The sequence below is a fragment of the Camelina sativa genome, chromosome 3, assembly GCF_030686135.1.
Source record: "Camelina sativa cultivar CO46 ecotype springtype chromosome 3, ASM3068613v1".
Classification (NCBI taxonomy): Eukaryota; Viridiplantae; Streptophyta; class Magnoliopsida; order Brassicales; family Brassicaceae; genus Camelina; species Camelina sativa.
In genome coordinates, this window is record NC_141882.1 from 16,956,818 (window position 1) to 16,967,249 (window position 10,432).

The 10,432-nt window shown below is 39.3% G+C and overlaps 1 non-coding gene across 1 annotated transcript; it reads left to right on the top strand.

The window, feature by feature from the left end:
- Window positions 1-389: 389 nt before the first annotated feature.
- On the top strand, window positions 390-496 carry LOC147947037 (small nucleolar RNA R71). The gene has a single exon (XR_015595619.1). It is a non-coding gene; the product is annotated as a small nucleolar RNA R71 (small nucleolar RNA).
- The last annotated feature ends 9,936 nt before the right edge of the window (window positions 497-10,432 follow it).

Consider the following 10,432-nt stretch of genomic DNA (forward strand, 5'->3'; position numbering starts at 1 on the left):
CTCCACCTTGGTTGTAGCCTTTGTATCCTCCTCCTTGGTTCTGCATATAACACAACTCAGCAAACTCCCTATCTCCTTCTTGGACTGGAGCTTCTTCTTCACCAATGAAGTGAATGGTTTTTGACTGGCTTAGGAGAATCTTGTCAAGCTTCTCATTGACCATCTTTAAATCCTGCTTGTATTTGTCCTCTTGATCAGTGGAGGGGATCCTCATTGTTCTATCATAATCTTCATTATAATTACCATCTGACTGAGCAAGGTTCTCAACCAATTCCCATCCTTCTTCCACATTCTTGTTGAGGAAGTTGCCATTTGAAGCTGTATCAAGAAGCATTCTTATCTTGGGAAGCACTCCTCTATACAAAGTGCTGAGAAGGGACTCATTGCTGAAGCCATGGTGAGGACACTGAGTCTGGAATCCTTTAAACCTCTCCCAAGCTTCACAAAAGCTCTCATTATTCCTTTGAGCAAACCCAGAAATTTCATTCCTCAACCTAGCAGTCCTTGCATTGGAGAAGAACTTGGCCAGAAAAGCTTTCTTGCATGCATCCCATGTGGCTATAGCTCCAGTAGGAAGAGTCTTCTCCCATAGATGAGCTTTGTCTCCAAGGGAAAATGGGAATAGCCTTAACTTGAAGCCATCTTCACTTACTCCATTGATTTTTGTGAGTCCACATATTCTGTCAACCTCATCAAGGTGATCTAGAGGATCCTCCATTGGCGTTCAGTAACGTCACAAGTGTATAAACGAACTTAATCTTAGACTAATAATGATCCTAAATGTCACAAAACAAACTCAAATGGGCAACGACGCCAAATTGAAACACATTATTTTGTGGTTGTGGTGAATGATGTATGGAATAATGACTTATGAATGAATGGATGTGAGGGTGTTTCGATTCCCCTTATGCAATTGTAGTATAAGAGGTGTCAATCCAATATGAGTGTTTGTGATCAATCAAGATGTGCATATGAGTCTAAGTCAAGCCAGATGTAAAGGTTGTTTGTCTCTAACAATCCTATGATGAAATGTAAAATGCAGAAAGTAAAACTACAAGAATTGGAAGCTAAATGCAAATGGAACAGAATGATTATGACAATTATGAAGCTAAAACAGAAACAGAAACTATGATAATGCAAGTATTGAACTAATGCAAGGTAAGTAATGAACATGATACTAAATGAATGCAACAGAAATACAACTAGGGTGAAATAGGACAAACACAAATCATAAACACAAGTTCTGGGTTGGAACTCGAGCAAGCACTCGATCGAGTGCTGATCGAGTGGAGGGTCGAGCTGGACAAATACGCAAAACAGAGCAACACAAGAAAAATAGAGCAATACCAAAAGCAAATCAAACAACGATCAAACAACAGGATTTAAGCTAAGAAATCAATAAACAAGGAAGGTCTTGAGGAGGGATTCATGGGCTGGACTATGATTGAGGTCATCTAACTTGGTCAACAAATCTCAAACAACTTGAGCTAATCTCTAGACATATATTTCTAAGACATGTTTAATCCACTCTCATGGCAAGAAACAATCAAACTCATGCATTTCTAGACTTGTTTTCACAAAGTAAAGAATCTACACAAGCAGGCATTAAGCAATATGTCAAAAATCAAACAAGACTTCTAATTTCTTAGCAAGCCTAATGATAGTCTCCAGATCTAGCCTTATCTATGCTCCTTAGACATTGGTGTGATGCTAAGAGGCTTAAAATCAGATTCTACCCTCTCAGATATAGGATCAGCATTAAGAATATCTAGCCTATAAGAGATCTACAACAATGAAGCTTGACCAAATCAAACAAACCTCAAACACAACCCAGCCTAACCCATCCTCAAGATCCTAAGCAACTACTCACAAGAACACATGATCAACAATAAAGTCATAAACCCAGAAAATACTGAAACTTGCATCATTAGAAAGATAAATTAAAGATCTACAACATTGAAGAAAGAACCAAACTCAAATTCTCAATATTAAGAAAGTTATGAAACCAACAATATTGAAGAATTTAGTTTTTTTTTCTCCTTTTAAAAGAAGTACAAGATCTAAAAAAATAAAGGTGCAAAAGGAATAATTCTAAAAAAGGTAAAAACTAGGTTTTTGACTCTCTAAAAAAGCTGGACTCCTTTGGTGGCTGCAGGTACAAGCCCTTATATAGAAAAAGTAGTGGAATCCCTAAAAACGCTAAAAGACAAAATAGCTAGGCGGCTCGACCAACTCGACCTGGTGCTCGGTCGAGTGACCGGTCGAGTTGGGTCCTCTTGTGCTCCTCCCACTCGGTCGAGTCCCTCTCAGCACACGGTCGAGTGTCTGGTCGAGTGGGCAGTCGAGTTGGACTCCGGACCTTGGTTCTTCAGCCTTAGCTCTCTTGCTTTCTTCTCATGATTGCTTCACTTCTCCTCAGCATTGCTTCCATGCTCCTTAAGCTCTAAAATCACCTGTTTATGCATGAAAAGATGCAAATGCAATGCAACTAAACTCTAATACAAGAACAGTCCTAAAGCTATGCAATAATGGTCAAAATGGATAGCAAAAGATGCAAAAGATGTGAATATATTAAGGGAAAGCATGGTAAAATATATGAACATCATCATACGAATAACATCTTCATAAGAGTCAAAGAGTGGTACCATGGGCTTGGCGTCACGGTAAGTGAGGGCTGGTACGGCTGAAATAACATTGCAATATCCTTTAGGATTCTCTTCGGGTATTCCCGAAAGTACACCAACTTGGCGTGGAACAACATTAGCGGTTTGAGCGACTTGAGTTTCAAGCTTCTTGACATGGATAGAAATGCTTTCAAACTTCCCATTCAGTTCAGTATAGATGTTATCCATCTTTGAGTTGATCTCTCTTGATTGCTTTTGAAAAGCAACAAGGAGCTCTTGCATCTTTGTATCGACGTAGGCATCAGCTTGAGAGGTAGACGCTTGGGCTGGTCCTGTTTGGAAAGACGGCTTGTTGTTGTTGAATTGGGGTCGCGGCTGAAAGTTGTTGTTGTTGTTTCTACCAAATTTGTTGCCTTGACAGCGATTAGCTTGCTGAGGATAACTCTGATCCTAGGAATTCTCCACATTTGGGTTCCTATAAGAAAGGTTATAAGTATTTCTAAAGTTGTTGTTGAAGTTTTTGTTGTACCCACGGTTTTGGTAGTAACCTTGAGCACCAACATAGTTGACTTCTTCTTCTTGGTCATAAGAATCTTCTTGGAAAGGCTCCATGTTTCCATTGTTAAGATTCTCACAAGAGTTTACTCCACGTTGTTGGTTCCTTAGAAGTTGGTTCATCATGTTCTTAAGGTCAGCAATATCCTTAGAGTCGGAATTGCTAGAACGGATGGTTCTATCAAAATCGGTGCAAGTGTTGCTGCTACTTGCGGCAAGATTGTCAATGAGAGCTCGTCCTTCTTGAACAGTCTTCGTAATAAAATCTTCATTGCTGGCCGTGTCGAGTGATAGTTGATACTTAGGGTGTAATCCTCTATAGAAAGTACTTAAGAGGTTACCTTGAGCAAAACCATGATGGGGGCAATCACGTTCATAGTCCTTGAAATGTTCCAATGCTTCATAAAAAAGTTTCGACCGGTCCTTGTTGAAAACTTTGCAGCTTGTCGCGAAGAGAGTTGGATCACGACTTGGTGTAGAAGTGGTTTAGAAAGGCTGACTTGCATCCTTCCCAGCTAGTAAGCGATCCAGGAGGTAAAGACTTCAACCATCTATTAGCCTTGTCGGCTAGAGAGAAAGGAAAAAGCTTACTGATAGTTGAGTTTTCACCCAGGGTATCAATTCCATATGCTGTTGTAGTACAAAGGGTTATCAATCCAAATGGTTGTTTATTGCTAGCAGGAAGAATATGATCAAGACAATACAAGTCAAGCCAAGCAGATAGGGTTATTGTTCTAACAGTCCTAAAATAAATAAAAGAAAGGAATATAAACAAAGAAACCACACGACCTAAGTACTCGATGCAAGCAGTCGAGTACATGATCGAGTGGGGTGATCGAGTAAGCAAATGAGATATGAACAGCTCGAGGTATTAATCGATGCAAGTTATCGTGTACCTGATCGGGTAAGTGGTCGAGTAAGTAAAGAAAATGTAAACAAATAAAATACGAAAGCTCCTAAGGATGGGGTAATCGAATCCTAAGTATTCTGGACCAGTACAGATGCCTTACATGCCTCAAGCAATTATTTCCTAGACAATGAATCTCTAAAACCTTGTCAACACACTCTCGCACTAGCAACAATCAACCTTGATCACTTACCACACTCTCGCACTAGCAATATGAACAAGCATGCATTAAGAATGATTCATTATTGTCAGTAAACTCAAACTCATATAATCCCTTACTCAGAGTCAAGTAAACCTCTAGCATTGGCTAATTTACGCATCTCATCTACACCTCTCGGTTGCTGAAACGCCCTAGATCTAATCTCAACCTCTCGGTCTGTTGACAACATTAAGAACACCAACCTAGAAGGAAATCTATCAATCATTTACAATCAAACTAAGGCATCTTAACCAATCAAGAACATAAAATCATCTATCTCATCCCTAGAAACGTTACTACACTACTCGGACATGATAATAAGGAACAAAATAACGAAAATGAATGAAACTTGCATTGTATTAAAAGATAGAGTAGAGTAGAAAGAGTACAAGATATAAATCTAAGAAAACTATAAAAACTATGAAACAAAAATGCAAAACAAAAAGGAAAATGTTTGAGTCGCTCAGTTCTCTCACAGAAGCTCTCGTTCTCTAGTTTGAGGGTCTGCGGCGTGCTCCCCTGCGAGCTAATAGAGGAGGGGGTTTATATATGGAAACCCTTTTGACCTAGCTTCCCAAACCTGCCCGATGGTCTACTCGATGGGGTACACGTGGGTGAAGTCGGGTTACTCCTCGGGTGGATCTTCGGGTTGTTCTTCATGCTCTCGGATCCTCCTCGATCGTGTTGGGGTTCAGACTTGTTCTTGCAGCTCGATGGCTCCTTCGGGTACATGCTCGGATTGCCCTTGTTTTTCCCCATTTTTGGCTCGTTAGTACCTGTTTTCATCCAAAATATGCAAATGCATAAATGCAACAACCTATGGTCTAAAAGTGAATTCCTACAGTTAATGACCTAAAAATGCTAAGTTAGAGGTATGAACAATGCAAAATATGGACAAAAAAGGATGCTAAAAACATATAAATTAGAGAGTTATCAGTGAATCATGTTGGCTAGGGAAGAGTTTGAAATTACCATTTGTTTCTTTTGATTTTCATGCTTCTAGACCCTTAGAGAGAGTTCATTGTGATCTCTGGTGTCCTTCTTCTGTTTCTTCCATCAAAGATTCAGGTTTGATGTAGTCTTTATTGAAAACTTTTCAAGATATTGATGGTTTTATCCTCTTAAGAGAAAGTCAGTTTTTTGCTCCATATTCATCAAGTATCAGCTTCTTGTTGAAAATCTTCTATAAAAAAAAATTGGAATTTTTCAGACTGATGGTGGAGGTGAATTCATAAGTCAAATATTTTTGACTCATTTGCAGGAGTCTGGTATACAACACTACATTTCTTCTCTACACACACCACAACAAAATGGGTTGGCGGAAAGAAAACATAGACAACTTACAGAAATGGGTCTAACTCTTATGTTTCAGAGCAAGACATCTCATCTACACCTCAAAGTCACAGGTGAAGATATGCGGGTTTTTTCTGATGTAAACAAAGTTCGAGTTCTGATTCATGAACGCTAGCAGCTGTGTTTCTTTTTTGTCTTAGACCATCTACAATGTTTTGGTGTAATTTTTATTTTATAATATAGAATAAGAAAATATTAGGAAAATGGCTTTCTGTAATTTGAAAGTTTATATCCTAATGAGATAACAATCTTATTATTTGAGATATGTTAGAGTTAAACATTTTAGTGTCTTACCTTTACTTGACTATAAAGTATTTTTTAAACAATTAATATTATATTTATAATAACTGATTAAACGTAAATTTTGTTGTTGATATATAACCTTAAAGATATAGCTAACAAATATATAATTTCAAACAACATTGTTGAAACTAATAAAATTTGATAATGTGAAAATTTAAAATAATATGTTCTTAGAGCATCAACAATGTATTTCTCTATTCCTTCTTTTATAATATAGAATAAGACGATATTAAGAATATGGTTTTATCCAATGTGAAAGTCTAAATTCTACTGACATAGCATTTTTATCATTTGAGAGATGTTAAAGTAAAATATAGTAAATAATGGGGCAAGCAAAGATTTATAAATATCATAAAAATCATGTTATTTTAAGAGATAAAACAAAGTTCAAGTCTAAAGATCCAAAACAATATCTCTTTGAAAACAACATTAATTGTTTTTTTTGACATTTTCCATCTTTATCTGTAATTAACACCTTTAGCAATTTTCTGGTTGTGACTCGAGAGAAGGAGACATAAAGCTGTCCATGTGTGAAAACCGGTTTCGGTAGAAACAATCTAACATGTTCTAGCGTTTGACCTTGACTCTTGTTTATAGTAATTGCAAACGCCACGGTAACAGGAAACTGTCGTCGCCTCATACGAAAGGGAACCTTTGCATCAGGTGGACTAACATACATCCTAGGGATAAGTACTCTATCACCAACCTTTTTTCCTGTCACGATTCTTGCTTCGATTACATGATTGGCTATCTGAGTAATAATTAGCCTCTTACCGTTACACAAACCTCCCTTAGGATCTATATTCCTTAACAACATGACAGGTGCTCCTATTCTCAACGTCAAAACATGGCTTCACAATCCAGAAACTTGTATACTGTTTAAGACTTCCTGAGTGTAGATCATATTATCATGTCCGCTTGTATCAGACGTTTCAATACTATCAGAGCTACAATATCGTCTCTCTTCACCTGTAATTAAGAAAAAATTAGAATTTTAGGTATGTTTTAATATTATACTTTTCTAAATAAAAACTTTTTCTTCCATATCCATATTCCATATTCTATTAAATTTGCATACCTGGGAGCTTAGTAAGCATAAACTGATTTATCTTATCAACATCGTTATTTCTTGGACTTAGAATAGCTCTTTCACTAAAGAAATTTGGATCAGTCCTCCTTGCAAAATGTTCTCCGTAAATTTCTTTAACTATTGCTTCAATAGGATTTCCACTTGTATTAGTAAATAAATCATCCGGAATTTCTATCTCCACATCCCCACTATTTGACTCATTGATTTTGCCATCCCCGATATCAAGAAGCCACTTTGAAAAAGTAGCGAGAGCACCCGCGTCCATACTATTACGTGCCTTGTGAAGTCTCAAATTTTCGGTAAGTTTAATAACTTTACAACTATTCCAAAGAACAGATGAGTTGATAGATGCTAAAACTGTCGCTACTCTTCCTCCTTCGGTAATAACATGTAGTATCTGTCTAAAATCACCTCCTAACACAACAACTTTACCTCCAAAAGTCTGGTCACACTTCATGATATCTCGCAAACTCCTATCCAAAGTTTATTAACAAAGCTTGTTCATCATTGGAGCCTTATCCCATATTATAAGCTTTGCTTCTCTAATTAAATCTGAAAGATCAGATTCGGTATCGATAGAATACACAGAATATTCATTAAGATTGATTGGAATATCAAATCTTGAATGAGCCGTTCTACCACCTTCCAAAAGCAAAGCAGCTATACCACTTGAGGCAACATTCAGAACAATATTACCTTTAGACCTTATATTAGCACTAAGAATAGTCCACATGAAAGTTTTCCCAATACCACAAAAACCATGGACAACAAAAATATCACCTTTTTCGTGATTCACAGAGTGAATGATTTCTTCATAAACACGTCTCTTCTCATCAGTTAGCACTGGTAACAACTTATCGTACAATTCTTGTTGTTTATGAGGCTTATAAATTCTTTCATCTGCGATAAGCCTATTTACACCTGTGTTCATTATACTATCGTCTGGTTTAGGCATTTTCTCGAAGGCCGTAAGAGACGTCCCATTTGATCGCAACATAAGTTCTATTTCAGTTAAACATATATTTTCTATCTGAGCACATGTCAACATTAGACCTACCACAGTAAAGTTAAACACTTATTTATAATCTTGTCTTGCGAAAAATGAAATATATTCAATTAACAAAATAACATTTTGATATACCTGGATCATTTTTGCGTCTCCTTTCTTTAAACAAAATATCCTCACACAAGATGTCCTTTGTTTTATTCTGTAACATCCGCGAACCAGAAATTATATTTGTGGTCTGAGTGTCGATCGACACCATGGGTGTGTCGATCGACACCATCATTTCCAATTTTGATTGGTTTGTTTTAATTGCTGTTTGGTTCGGTTTGGTTCAATTGGAAACCCCTAAACGAAGTATATAAGAGGAGAAGCGACGAATTAAGGGTTTAGGTTGTCTTGTTTTGTCGCCGTTGAGTGAGAGAAGAGAGAAAAAGGAGAGAAAGTGTTGGAGAGCGTTGAGAGTGTTCTTGAGAGATTTGTATCTTGTTCTTGGTGTTTTTGGAAAGATCTGTGGCTGTGGAAGGGAGAGCTGTTATTGGAAACGAAGGAGAAGCTTCCTAAGGTGTTGGTTCCACCGTTTCTCATTCCAATCTTCCTGTAAAAGAGGTGTGTGCTTGACCATGGTCATCTAAGCCTGAGATCTCTTTTGATTGGCTGTTCTTTGTCTATTTGTGGTGTTTGCTTGCTTGGGTTTGTTGTTTTCAGGTTTCCCATAGGTTCCTGAGACATTTGGGTAAGTTTGGCACGGTTTCGAGATGATTTGAAACGGAGGTTCATCGTTCGTGTTCGTGCAGTTTGCGTCGGCAGAGGCAGTGTCGGTCGACACCAATGTGATGTCGGTCGACACCACTCAGCATCGATCGACACCAAGATAGCGTCGATCGACACCACTCTGTGCCAGCGTCGATCAACATCGAGTTAGCGTCGATCGACACCAGTCTCATCCGAGACTTGTTTTCCTGGTTTGATGTATTGTTTGTGTTTGTTTGCTTGCTTAAACCCGAGGGTCTCAGTTGCTTGTGTGTATAACCTAGTAGATGGGAGGACGGCCTCACTAAGTATTTATGATAATACTTACGCATCTCAATTGTTGTTTGTGATGTGCAGGTAAAGGTAAACTGTGATCGTGGAATCAAGGCGATGAGGAGGAGGATGTTCTAGAGGATTAATTGATTGTGGTCTAGCTATTTTTAGGCTGCTAGTGTTGAGTTGATAGAACATTGTAGGATGTTGGAAGTTAGTTATTTCATTGTTGGTTTTTGGTTTATTGCATTGTTGGTTATTGGATTGTTATTATTGGAATTCATGTTGGATTTATGGAATTGTTTTGTTATCCACTGATGTTGATTGTTGCTAGGATGTTAGTGGGTATGGGACCACTAGTGAATTGATATTATTATATATAAAAAAAGGGTTGTTTCATTTTGGTATCAGAGCGCTTACGGTTTTAGTTATCCACTGTGCTTTTACTGTTGTTGTTTGGGATTTCATGCTAGAGTTGATTATGTGATTTAGTCAATTGTGTTTGGCATGAGGTCCTAGAACATCCCCTTCGAGCCTACTTCGTGATTCCACGGTGAGTTGTGATCTTGTGTAATTAGAGTTATTGTTGCTTAGCCTTCTGTTCTTGGTGATACAGATGGTTAGAGGTGCGGATGCTGTTAGTCACGGGCGTGGTCGAGTTCGTGGTCGTGGTCGTAGTCGGGGCGAGGTCAGGTTCCCGAGGCCAGTGTGAGTGTGACCCAGAGTATGGCCAGTGAGGAGATAGCGGAGTCGCAGGTTCATCCTAGTGTGGCTGGAGACCAGGCTGGTTTGGGTGACGGCAGGGTGAATGGGCCCGGTGCTGGTCACGGGGATGCCCCGGGTGTGAGGGCTGCAGAGCAGGGTGCTCCAGGCAGGGAGGATGTCTTGTTGGGCTTGCTAACTCAGGTTTTGGCGCGGCTTCCAGCAGCGGTGCCGCCTGTGGTTGGTGAGCAGGTTCTGGTAGTATCGCCAGTGGTTGGTGGGCAGGTTCCAGTAGTGCCGCCAGTTGTTGGTGGGCGGGTCCCAGCGGTGCCGCCTGTGGCAGGTTTGCAACCATGTGTGCAGCCGAGGGCCGAGGTAGTGGACACTCAGTACATGCAGATGATGGTGCAGCTGCAGCGAGTGGGGGCGGGATCTTTCTCGGGAGGTACGAATCCGAGTGTAGCGATGAGTGGAGGGAGCGGATGGAGGATCTTTTCTGTTCGCTACGGTGTCCCGACCAGTTTAGGGTGGAATTGGTAGTACATTACTTGTCAGGTGATGCACGTGTGTGGTGGAGGTCGGTGACAACACGTAGGGTGCATCGGGATATGTCTTGGGAGGATTTTGTGAGGGAGTTTAACTCCAAGTATTTTCCTCAGGAGGCTCTTGA